The sequence below is a fragment of the Rhinoderma darwinii genome, chromosome 1, assembly GCF_050947455.1.
Source record: "Rhinoderma darwinii isolate aRhiDar2 chromosome 1, aRhiDar2.hap1, whole genome shotgun sequence".
Classification (NCBI taxonomy): Eukaryota; Metazoa; Chordata; class Amphibia; order Anura; family Rhinodermatidae; genus Rhinoderma; species Rhinoderma darwinii.
In genome coordinates, this window is record NC_134687.1 from 642,373,456 (window position 1) to 642,387,902 (window position 14,447).

General features: G+C 49.4%; 1 protein-coding gene across 1 annotated transcript in view; it reads right to left on the bottom strand.

Annotated features, from left to right (window-relative positions):
- LOC142656454 (uncharacterized) overlaps nt 1-14,447 on the bottom strand; it is a 239,633-nt gene that overhangs the window by 68,840 nt on the left and 156,346 nt on the right. The window lies entirely within an intron of this gene.

A 14,447-nucleotide genomic window follows, 5' to 3' on the forward strand; every position in this document is an offset into this window, starting at 1 on the left:
ATCACCGGAAATATAAATCCCCTCACACCGCGCAATCACCGTAAATATAAACCCTTCACACCGCGCAATCATCGGAAATATAAACCCCCCACACCGCGCAATCACCGGAAATATAAATCCCCTCACACCGCGCAATCACCGGAAATATAAAACCCCTCACACCGCGCAATCACCGGAAATATAAATCCCCTCACACCGCGCAATCACCGGAAATATAAAACCCCTCACACCGCGCAATCACCGGAAATATAAAACCCCTCACACTACGCAACCACCGGAAATATAAACCCCTCACACCGCGCAACGCGCAATCACCGGAAATATAAAACCCCTCACACCGCGCAATCACTGGAAATATAAAACCCCCCACACCGCGCAATCACCGGAAATATAAAACCCCTCACACCGCGCAATCACCGGAAATATAAAACCCCTCACACCACGCAACCACCGGAAATATAAACCCCTCACACCGCGCAATCACCGGAAATATAAAACCCCTCACACTGCGCAATCATGGGAAATATAAACCCCTCACACCGCGCAATCACCGGAAATATAAAATCCCTCACACCGCGCAATCACCGGAAATATAAACCCATCACACCGCGCAATCACCGGAAATATAAAACCCCTCACACCGCGCAAGCACCGCAAATATAAAACCCCTCACACCGCGCAATCACCGGAAATATAAAACCCCCTCACACCGCGCAATCACCGGAAATATAAACCCCTCACACCGCGCAATCACCGGAAATATAAAACCCCTCACACCGCGCAATCACCGGAAATATAAACCCCCTCACACCGCGCAATCACCGGAAATATAAAACCTCTCACACCGCGCAATCACCGGAAATATAAAACCCCACACCGCGCAATCACCGGAAATATAAAACCCCTCACACCGCGCAATCACCGGAAATATAAAACCCCCCACACCGCGCAATCACCGGAAATATAAAACCCCCCACACCGTGCAATCACCGGAAATATAAAACCCCTCACACCGCGCAATCACCGGAAATATAAAACCCCTCAGACCGCACAATCACCGGAAATATAAAACCCACCCACACCGAGCAATCACCGGAAATATAAACCCCTCACACCACGCAACCACCGGAAATATAACCCCCTCACACAGCGCAATCACCGGAAATATAAAACCCCTCACACCGTGCAATCACCGGAAATATAAAACCCCTCACACCACGCAATCACCGGAAATATAAACCCCTCACACCGCGCAATCACCGGAAAAATAAAACCCCTCACACCGCGCAATCACCGGAAATATAAAACCCCTCACACCGCGCAATCACCGGAAATATAAAACCCCTCACACCCCTCAATCACCGGAAATATAAAACCCCCCCACACCGCGCAATCACCGGAAATATAAACCCCTCACACCGCGCAATCACCGGAAATATAAACCCCTCACACCGCGCAATCACCGGAAATATAAAACATTACACACCGCGCAATCACCGGAAATATAAAACACCTCACTCCGCGCAATCACCGGAAATATAAAACCCCTCACACCGCGCAATCACCGGAAATATAACCCCCTCACACCGCGCAATCACCGGAAATATAAAACCCCCCCACACCGCGCAATCACCGGAAATATAAAACCGCTCACACCGCGCAATCACCAGAAATATAAAACCCCTCACACAGCGCAATCACCGGAAATATAAACCCCTCACACCGCGCAATCACCGGAAATATAAACCCCCTCACACCGCGCAATCACCGGAAATATAAAACGCCCCACACACCGCGCAGTCACCGTAAATATAACCCCCCCCCCCACCCCGTGCAATCACCGGAAATATGAAACCTCTCACACCGCGCAATCACCAGAAATATAAAACCTCTCACACAGCGCAATCACCAGAAATATAAAACCCTTCACACCGCGCAATCACCGGAAATATAAACCCCTCACACCGCGCAATCACCGGAAATATAAACCCCCTTACACCGCGCAATCACCGGAAATATAAAACGCCCCACACACCGCGCAGTCACGGAAATATAACCCCCCCTCCCACCCCGCGCAATCACCGGAAATATAAAACCTCTCACACCGCGCAATCACCGGATATATAAAACCTCTCACACAGCGCAATCACTAGAAATATAAAACCCTTCACACCGCGCAATCACCGGAAATATAAATCCCCTCACACCGCGCAATTACCGGAAATATAAACCCCCCACACCGCGCAATCACCGGAAATATAAACCCTCCCCCCCCACACCGCGCAATCACCGGAAATATAAAACCCCTCACACCACGCACTCACCGGAAATATAAAACCCCCCACACCGCGCAATCACCGGAAATATTAAACCCCTCACACCGCGCAATCATCGGAAATATAAAACACTCACACCGCGCAATCACCGGAAATATAAAACCCCTCACACCGCGCAACCACCGGAAATATAAAACCCCTCACATCGAGCAATCACCGGAAATATAAAACCCCTCACACCGCGCAATCACCGGAAATATAAAACCCACCACACCGCGCAATCACCGGAAATATAAAACCCCTCACACTGCGCAATCCCCGGAAATATAAACCCCCTCACACCACGCAATCACCGGAAATATAAAACCCCTCACACCGCGCAATCACCGGAAATATAAAACCCCTCACACCGCGCAATCACCGGAAATATAAAACCCCTCACACCGCGCAATTACCGGAAATATAAAACCCCTCACACCGCGCAATCACCGGAAATATAAAACCCCTCACACAGCGTAATCACCGGAAATATAAAACCCCCCACACCGCACAATCACCGGAAATATAAACCCCCTCACCACGCAATCACCGGAAATATAAAACCCCTCACACCGCGCAATCACCGGAAATATAAAACCCCTCACACCGCGCAATCACCGGAAATATAAAACCCCTCACATCGCGCAATTACCGGAAATATAAAACCCCTCACACCGCGTAATCACCGGAAATATAAAACCCCTCACACCATGCAATCACCGGAAATATAAATCCCCTCACACCCCGCAATCACCGGAAATATAAAACATTACACACCGAGCAATCACCGGAAATATAAAACCCCTCACACCGTGCAATCACCGGAAATATAAAACCCCTCACACCGCGCAATCACCGGAAATATAAAACCCCTCACACCGCGAAATCACCAGAAATATAAAACCCCCCACAGCGCGCAATCACCGGAAATATAATACCTCTCACACCGCGCAATCACCGGAAATATAAAACCCCTCACACCGCGTAATCACCGGAAATATAAAACCCCTCACACCGGGCAATCACCGTAAATATAAAACACCGCGCAATCACCGGAATTATAAACCCCTCACACCGCGTAATCACCGGAATTATAAAACCCCTCACACCGCGCAATCACCGGAAATATAAAACCCCTCACACCGCGCAATCACCGGAAATATAAAACCTCTCACACCGCGCAATCACCGGAAATATAAAACCCCTCACACCGCGCAATCACCGGAAATATAAACCCCCTCACACCGCGCAATCACCGGAAATATAAACCCCCTCACACTGCGCAATCACTGGAAATATAAACCCCCTCACACCGCGCAATCACTGTAAATATAAAACCCCCCACACCGCGCAATCACCGGAAATATAAACCCCCTCACACGGTGCAATCACCGGAAATATAAATCCTCCCACACCGCGCAATCACCGGAAATATAAAACCCCTCACACCGCGCAATAACTGGAAATATAAAACCCCCCACACCGCGCAATCACCGGAAATAAAAAAACCCTCACACCGCGAAATCACCGGAAATATAAAACCACTCACATCGCGCAATCACCGGAAATATAAACCCCTCACACCGCGCAATCACCGGAAATATAAACCCCTCACACCGCGCAATCACCGGAAATATAAACCCCTCACACCGCGCAATCACCGGAAATATAAACCCCTCACACCGCGCAATCACCGGAAATATAAACCCCTCACACCGCGCAATCACCGGAAATATAAAACCCCTCACACCGCGCAATCACCGGGAATATAAAACCCCTCACACCGCGCAATCACCGGAAATATAAACCCCTCACACCACGCAATCACCGGAAATATAAACCCCTCACACCGCGCAATCACCGTAAATATAAACCCCTCACACCGCGCAATCACCGGAAATATAAAACCCCCCACACCACGCAATCACCGGAAATATAAACCCCTCAAACCGCGCAATCACCGGAAATATAAACCCCTCACACCGCGCAATCACTAGAAATATAAAACCCTTCACACCGCGCAATCACCGGAAATATAAATCCCCTCACACCGCGCAATTACCGGAAATATAAACCCCCCACACCGCGCAATCACCGGAAATATAAACCCTCCCCCCCCACACCGCGCAATCACCGGAAATATAAAACCCCTCACACCACGCACTCACCGGAAATATAAAACCCCCCACACCGCGCAATCACCGGAAATATTAAACCCCTCACACCGCGCAATCATCGGAAATATAAAACACTCACACCGCGCAACCACCGGAAATATAAAACCCCTCACACCGCGCAACCACCGGAAATATAAAACCCCTCACATCGAGCAATCACCGGAAATATAAAACCCCTCACACCGCGCAATCACCGGAAATATAAAACCCACCACACCGCGCAATCACCGGAAATATAAAACCCCTCACACTGCGCAATCCCCGGAAATATAAACCCCCTCACACCACGCAATCACCGGAAATATAAAACCCCTCACACCGCGCAATCACCGGAAATATAAAACCCCTCACACCGCGCAATCACCGGAAATATAAAACCCCTCACACCGCGCAATTACCGGAAATATAAAACCCCTCACACCGCGCAATCACCGGAAATATAAAACCCCTCACACAGCGTAATCACCGGAAATATAAAACCCCCCACACCGCACAATCACCGGAAATATAAACCCCCTCACCACGCAATCACCGGAAATATAAAACCCCTCACACCGCGCAATCACCGGAAATATAAAACCCCTCACACCGCGCAATCACCGGAAATATAAAACCCCTCACATCGCGCAATTACCGGAAATATAAAACCCCTCACACCGCGTAATCACCGGAAATATAAAACCCCTCACACCATGCAATCACCGGAAATATAAATCCCCTCACACCCCGCAATCACCGGAAATATAAAACATTACACACCGAGCAATCACCGGAAATATAAAACCCCTCACACCGTGCAATCACCGGAAATATAAAACCCCTCACACCGCGCAATCACCGGAAATATAAAACCCCTCACACCGCGAAATCACCAGAAATATAAAACCCCCCACAGCGCGCAATCACCGGAAATATAATACCTCTCACACCGCGCAATCACCGGAAATATAAAACCCCTCACACCGCGTAATCACCGGAAATATAAAACCCCTCACACCGGGCAATCACCGTAAATATAAAACACCGCGCAATCACCGGAATTATAAACCCCTCACACCGCGTAATCACCGGAATTATAAAACCCCTCACACCGCGCAATCACCGGAAATATAAAACCCCTCACACCGCGCAATCACCGGAAATATAAAACCTCTCACACCGCGCAATCACCGGAAATATAAAACCCCTCACACCGCGCAATCACCGGAAATATAAACCCCCTCACACCGCGCAATCACCGGAAATATAAACCCCCTCACACTGCGCAATCACTGGAAATATAAACCCCCTCACACCGCGCAATCACTGTAAATATAAAACCCCCCACACCGCGCAATCACCGGAAATATAAACCCCCTCACACGGTGCAATCACCGGAAATATAAATCCTCCCACACCGCGCAATCACCGGAAATATAAAACCCCTCACACCGCGCAATAACTGGAAATATAAAACCCCCCACACCGCGCAATCACCGGAAATAAAAAAACCCTCACACCGCGAAATCACCGGAAATATAAAACCACTCACATCGCGCAATCACCGGAAATATAAACCCCTCACACCGCGCAATCACCGGAAATATAAACCCCTCACACCGCGCAATCACCGGAAATATAAACCCCTCACACCGCGCAATCACCGGAAATATAAACCCCTCACACCGCGCAATCACCGGAAATATAAACCCCTCACACCGCGCAATCACCGGAAATATAAAACCCCTCACACCGCGCAATCACCGGGAATATAAAACCCCTCACACCGCGCAATCACCGGAAATATAAACCCCTCACACCACGCAATCACCGGAAATATAAACCCCTCACACCGCGCAATCACCGTAAATATAAACCCCTCACACCGCGCAATCACCGGAAATATAAAACCCCCCACACCACGCATTCACCGGAAATATAAACCCCTCAAACCGCGCAATCACCGGAAATATAAACCCCTCACACCGCGCAATCACCGGAAATATAAAACCCCCCACACCGTGCAATCACCGGAAATATAAAACCCCTCACACCGCGCAATCACCGGAAATATAAAACCCCTCACACCGCGCAATTACCGGAAATATAAACCACCTCACACCGCGCAATCACCGGAAATATAAACCCCCACACCGCGCAATCACCGGAAATATAAACCCCCCACACCTCGCAATCACCGGAAATATAAACCCCTCACACCGCGCAATCACCGGAAATATAAACCCCTCACACCGCGCAATCACCGGAAATATAAAACCCCCCACACCGTGCAATCACCGGAAATATAAAACCCCTCACACCGCGCAATCACCGGAAATATAAAACCGCTCACACCGTGCAATTAGCGGAAATATAAACCCCCTCACACCGCGCGATCACCGGAAATATAAAACCCCCCACACCGCGCAATCACCGGAAATATAAACACCTCACACCGTGCAATCACCGGAAATATAAAACCCCTCACACCGCGCAATCACTGGAAATATAAAACCCCTCACACCGCGTAATCACAAGAAATATAAAACCCCTCACACCGCGCAATCACCGAAAATATAAACCCCCCACACCGCGCAATCACCGGAAATATAAACCCCCCACACCGCGCAATCCCCGGAAATATAAACCCCCCACACCGCGCAATCACCGGAAATATAAACCCCTCACACCGCGCAATCACCGGAAATATAAACCCCCACACCGCACAATCACCGGAAATATAAACCCCTCACACCGCGCAATCACCGGAAATATAAACCCCTCACACCGCGCAATCACCGGAAATATAAACCCCTCACACCGCGCAATCATCGAAAATATAAACCCCTCACACCGCGCAATCACCGGAAATATAAACCCCCCACACCGCGCAATCCCCGGAAATATAAACCCCCCACAACGCGCAATCACCGGAAATATAAACCCCTCACACCGCGCAATCACCGGAAATATAAACCCCCACACCGCGCAATCACCGGAAATATAAACCCCTCACACCGTGCAATCACCGGAAATATAAAACCCCTCACACCACGCAATCACCGGAAATATAAACCCCTCACACCACGCAATCACCGGAAATATAAACCCCTCACACCGCGCAATCACCGGAAATATAAACCCCTCACACCGCGCAATCACCGGAAATATAAAACCCCACACACCACGCAATCACCGGAAATATAAACCCCTCACACCGCGCAATCACCGGAAATATAAACCCCTAACACCGCGCAATCACCGGAAATATAAAACCCCCACACCGTGCAATCACCGGAAATATAAAACCCCTCACACCGCGCAATCACCGGAAATATAAAACCCCTCACACCGCGCAATTAGCGGAAATATAAACCCCCTCACACCGCGCGATCACCGGAAATATAAAACCCCCCACACCGCGCAATCACCGGAAATATAAACACCTCACACCGTGCAATCACCGGAAATATAAAACCCCTCACACCGCGCAATCACTGGAAATATAAAACCGCTCACACCGCGTAATCACAAGAAATATAAAACCCCTCACACCGCGCAATCACCGAAAATATAAACCCCCCACACCGCGCAATCACCGGAAATATAAACCCCCCACACCGCGCAATCCCCGGAAATATAAACCCCCCACACCGCGCAATCACCGGAAATATAAACCCCTCACACCGCGCAATCACCGGAAATATAAACCCCCACACCGCACAATCACCGGAAATATAAACCCCTCACACCGCGCAATCACCGGAAATATAAACCCCTCACACCGCGCAATTACCGGAAATATAAACACCTCACACCGTACAACCACCGGAAATATAAAACCCCTCACACCGCGCAATCACCGGACATATAAAACCCCCCCACACCGCGCAATCACCGGAAATATAAACCCCTCACACCGCGCAATCACCGAAAATATAAAACCCATCACACCTCGCAATTACCGGAAATATAAACCCCTCACACCGCGCAATCACCGGAAATATAAAACCCCTCACACCGCGCAATCACCGGAAATATAAACCCCTCCCCCGCGCAATCACCGGAAATATAAAATCCCTCACACCGCGCAATTACCGGAAATATAAACCCCCTCACACCGCGCAATCACCGTAAATGTAAAACCCCTCACACCGCGCAATCACCGGAAATATAAACCCCCTCACACTGCGCAATCACCGGAAATATAAATCCCCTCACACCGCGCAATCACCGGAAATATAAAACCCCTCACACCGCGCAATCACCGGAAATATAAAACCCCTCACATCGCGCAATTACCGGAAATCTAAAACCCCTCACACCGCGTAATCACCGGAAATATAAAACCCCTCACACAGTGTAATCACCGGAAATATAAACCCCCTCACACCATGCAATCACCGGAAATATAAATCCCCTCACACCCCGCAATCACCGGAAATATAAAACATTACACACCGAGCAATCACCGGAAATGTAAAACCCCTCACACCGTGCAATCACCGGAAATATAAAACCCCTCACACCGCGCAATCACCGGAAATATAAAACCCCTCACACCGCGCAATCACCGGAAATATAAAACCCCTCACACCGCGAAATCACCGGAAATATAAAACCCCCCACAGCGCGCAATCACCGGAAATATAATACCTCTCACACCGCGCAATCACCGGAAATATAAAACCCCTCACACCGCGTAATCACCGGAAATATAAAACCCCTCACACCGGGCAATCACCGTAAATATAAAACATCGCGCAATCACCGGAATTATAAACCCCTCACACCGCGTAATCACCGGAATGATAAAACCCCTCACACCGCGCAATCACCGGAAATATAAAACCCCTCACACCGCGCAATCACCGGAAATATAAAACCTCTCACACCGCGCAATCACCGGAAATATAAAACCCCTCACACCGCGCAATCACCGGAAATATAAATCCCCTCACACCGCGCAATCACCGGAAATATAAACCCCCTCACACTGCGCAATCTCTGGAAATATAATTCCCCTCACACCGCGCAATCACTGGAAATATAAAACCCCCCACACCGCGCAATCACCGGAAATATAAACCCCCTCACACCGTGCAATCACCGGAAATATAAACGCCCTCACACCGCGCAATCACTGGAAATATAAACCCCTCACACCGCGCAATGACCGGAAATATAAACCCTTCACACTGCGCAATCACCGGAAATATAAACCCCTCACACCGCGCAATCACCGGAAATATAAAACCTCTCACACCGCGCAATCACCGGAAATATAAAACCCCTCTCACCGCGCAATCACCGGAAATATAAATCCCCTCACACCGCGCAATCACCGTAAATATAAACCCTTCACACCGCGCAATCATCGGAAATATAAACCCCCCACACCGCGCAATCACCGGAAATATAAATCCCCTCACACCGCGCAATCACCGGAAATATAAAACCCCTCACACCGCGCAATCACCGGAAATATAAATCCCCTCACACCGCGCAATCACCGGAAATATAAAACCCCTCACACCGCGCAATCACCGGAAATATAAAACCCCTCACACTACGCAACCACCGGAAATATAAACCCCTCACACCGCGCAATCACCGGAAATATAAAACCTCTCACACCGCGCAATCACCGGAAATATAAAACCCCTCACACCGCGCAATCACCGGAAATATAAATCCCCTCACACCACGCAATCACCGGAAATATAAACCCCCTCACACTGCGCAATCATGGGAAATATAAACCCCTCACACCGCGCAATCACCGGAAATATAAAACGCCTCACTTGCGCAATCACCGGAAATATAAAACCCCTCACACCGCGCACTCACCGGAAATATAAAACCCCTCACACCGCGCAATCACCGGAAATATAAAACCCCTCACACCGCGCAATCACTGGAAATATAAAACCCCCCACACCGCGCAATCACCGGAAATATAAAACCCCTCACACCGCGCAATCACCGGAAATATAAAACCCCTCACACCACGCAACCACCGGAAATATAAACCCCTCACACCGCGCAATCACCGGAAATATAAAACCCCTCACACTGCGCAATCATGGGAAATATAAACCCCTCACACCGCGCAATCACCGGAAATATAAAATCCCTCACACCGCGCAATCACCGGAAATATAAACCCATCACACCGCGCAATCACCGGAAATATAAAACCCCTCACACCGCGCAAGCACCGCAAATATAAAACCCCTCACACCGCGCAATCACCGGAAATATAAAACCCCCTCACACCGCGCAATCACCGGAAATATAAACCCCTCACACCGCGCAATCACCGGAAATATAAAACCCCTCACACCGCGCAATCACCGGAAATATAAACCCCCTCACACCGCGCAATCACCGGAAATATAAAACCTCTCACACCGCGCAATCACCGGAAATATAAAACCCCACACCGCGCAATCACCGGAAATATAAAACCCCTCACACCGCGCAATCACCGGAAATATAAAACCCCCCACACCGCGCAATCACCGGAAATATAAAACCCCCCACACCGTGCAATCACCGGAAATATAAAACCCCTCACACCGCGCAATCACCGGAAATATAAAACCCCTCAGACCGCACAATCACCGGAAATATAAAACCCACCCACACCGCGCAATCACCGGAAATATAAACCCCTCACACCACGCAACCACCGGAAATATAACCCCCTCACACAGCGCAATCACCGGAAATATAAAACCCCTCACACCGTGCAATCACCGGAAATATAAAACCCCTCACACCACGCAATCACCGGAAATATAAACCCCTCACACCGCGCAATCACCGGAAAAATAAAACCCCTCACAATGCGCAATCACCGGAAATATAAAACCCCTCACACCGCGCAATCACCGGAAATATAAAACCCCTCACACCCCTCAATCACCGGAAATATAAAACCCCCCCACACCGCGCAATCACCGGAAATATAAACCCCTCACACCGCGCAATCACCGGAAATATAAACCCCTCACACCGCGCAATCACCGGAAATATAAAACATTACACACCGCGCAATCACCGGAAATATAAAACACCTCACTCCGCGCAATCACCGGAAATATAAAACCCCTCACACCGCGCAATCACCGGAAATATAACCCCCTCACACCGCGCAATCACCGGAAATATAAAACCCCCCCACACCGCGCAATCACCGGAAATATAAAACCGCTCACACCGCGCAATCACCAGAAATATAAAACCCCTCACACAGCGCAATCACCGGAAATATAAACCCCTCACACCGCGCAATCACCGGAAATATAAACCCCCTCACACCGCGCAATCACCGGAAATATAAAACGCCCCACACACCGCGCAGTCACCGTAAATATAACCCCCCCCCCCCACCCCGTGCAATCACCGGAAATATGAAACCTCTCACACCGCGCAATCACCAGAAATATAAAACCTCTCACACAGCGCAATCACCAGAAATATAAAACCCCTCACACCGCGCAATCACCGGAAATATAAAACCCCTCACACCGCGCAATCACCGGAAATATAAATCCCCTCACACCGCGCAATCACCGGAAATATAAAACCCCTCACACCGCGCAATCACCGGAAATATAAAACCCCTCACACTACGCAACCACCGGAAATATAAACCCCTCACACCGCGCAATCACCGGAAATATAAAACCTCTCACACCGCGCAATCACCGGAAATATAAACCCCCTCACACCGCGCAATCACCGGAAATATAAAACGCCCCACACACCGCGCAGTCACCGTAAATATAACCCCCCCCCCCACCCCGTGCAATCACCGGAAATATGAAACCTCTCACACCGCGCAATCACCAGAAATATAAAACCTCTCACACAGCGCAATCACCAGAAATATAAAACCCTTCACACCGCGCAATCACCGGAAATATAAACCCCTCACACCGCGCAATCACCGGAAATATAAACCCCCTTACACCGCGCAATCACCGGAAATATAAAACGCCCCACACACCGCGCAGTCACGGAAATATAACCCCCCCTCCCACCCCGCGCAATCACCGGAAATATAAAACCTCTCACACCGCGCAATCACCGGATATATAAAACCTCTCACACAGCGCAATCACTAGAAATATAAAACCCTTCACACCGCGCAATCACCGGAAATATAAATCCCCTCACACCGCGCAATTACCGGAAATATAAACCCCCCACACCGCGCAATCACCGGAAATATAAACCCTCCCCCCCCACACCGCGCAATCACCGGAAATATAAAACCCCTCACACCACGCACTCACCGGAAATATAAAACCCCCCACACCGCGCAATCACCGGAAATATTAAACCCCTCACACCGCGCAATCATCGGAAATATAAAACACTCACACCGCGCAATCACCGGAAATATAAAACCCCTCACACCGCGCAACCACCGGAAATATAAAACCCCTCACATCGAGCAATCACCGGAAATATAAAACCCCTCACACCGCGCAATCACCGGAAATATAAAACCCACCACACCGCGCAATCACCGGAAATATAAAACCCCTCACACTGCGCAATCCCCGGAAATATAAACCCCCTCACACCACGCAATCACCGGAAATATAAAACCCCTCACACCGCGCAATCACCGGAAATATAAAACCCCTCACACCGCGCAATCACCGGAAATATAAAACCCCTCACACCGCGCAATTACCGGAAATATAAAACCCCTCACACCGCGCAATCACCGGAAATATAAAACCCCTCACACAGCGTAATCACCGGAAATATAAAACCCCCCACACCGCACAATCACCGGAAATATAAACCCCCTCACCACGCAATCACCGGAAATATAAAACCCCTCACACCGCGCAATCACCGGAAATATAAAACCCCTCACACCGCGCAATCACCGGAAATATAAAACCCCTCACATCGCGCAATTACCGGAAATATAAAACCCCTCACACCGCGTAATCACCGGAAATATAAAACCCCTCACACCATGCAATCACCGGAAATATAAATCCCCTCACACCCCGCAATCACCGGAAATATAAAACATTACACACCGAGCAATCACCGGAAATATAAAACCCCTCACACCGTGCAATCACCGGAAATATAAAACCCCTCACACCGCGCAATCACCGGAAATATAAAACCCCTCACACCGCGAAATCACCAGAAATATAAAACCCCCCACAGCGCGCAATCACCGGAAATATAATACCTCTCACACCGCGCAATCACCGGAAATATAAAACCCCTCACACCGCGTAATCACCGGAAATATAAAACCCCTCACACCGGGCAATCACCGTAAATATAAAACACCGCGCAATCACCGGAATTATAAACCCCTCACACCGCGTAATCACCGGAATTATAAAACCCCTCACACCGCGCAATCACCGGAAATATAAAACCCCTCACACCGCGCAATCACCGGAAATATAAAACCTCTCACACCGCGCAATCACCGGAAATATAAAACCCCTCACACCGCGCAATCACCGGAAATATAAACCCCCTCACACCGCGCAATCACCGGAAATATAAACCCCCTCACACTGCGCAATCACTGGAAATATAAACCCCCTCACACCGCGCAATCACTGTAAATATAAAACCCCCCACACCGCGCAATCACCGGAAATATAAACCCCCTCACACGGTGCAATCACCGGAAATATAAATCCTCCCACACCGCGCAATCACCGGAAATATAAAACCCCTCACACCGCGCAATAACTGGAAATATAAAACCCCCCACACCGCGCAATCACCGGAAATAAAAAAACCCTCACACCGCGAAATCACCGGAAATATAAAACCACTCACATCGCGCAATCACCGGAAATATAAACCCCTCACACCGCGCAATCACCGGAAATATAAACCCCTCACACCGCGCAATCACCGGAAATATAAACCCCTCACACCGCGCAATCACCGGAAATATAAACCCCTC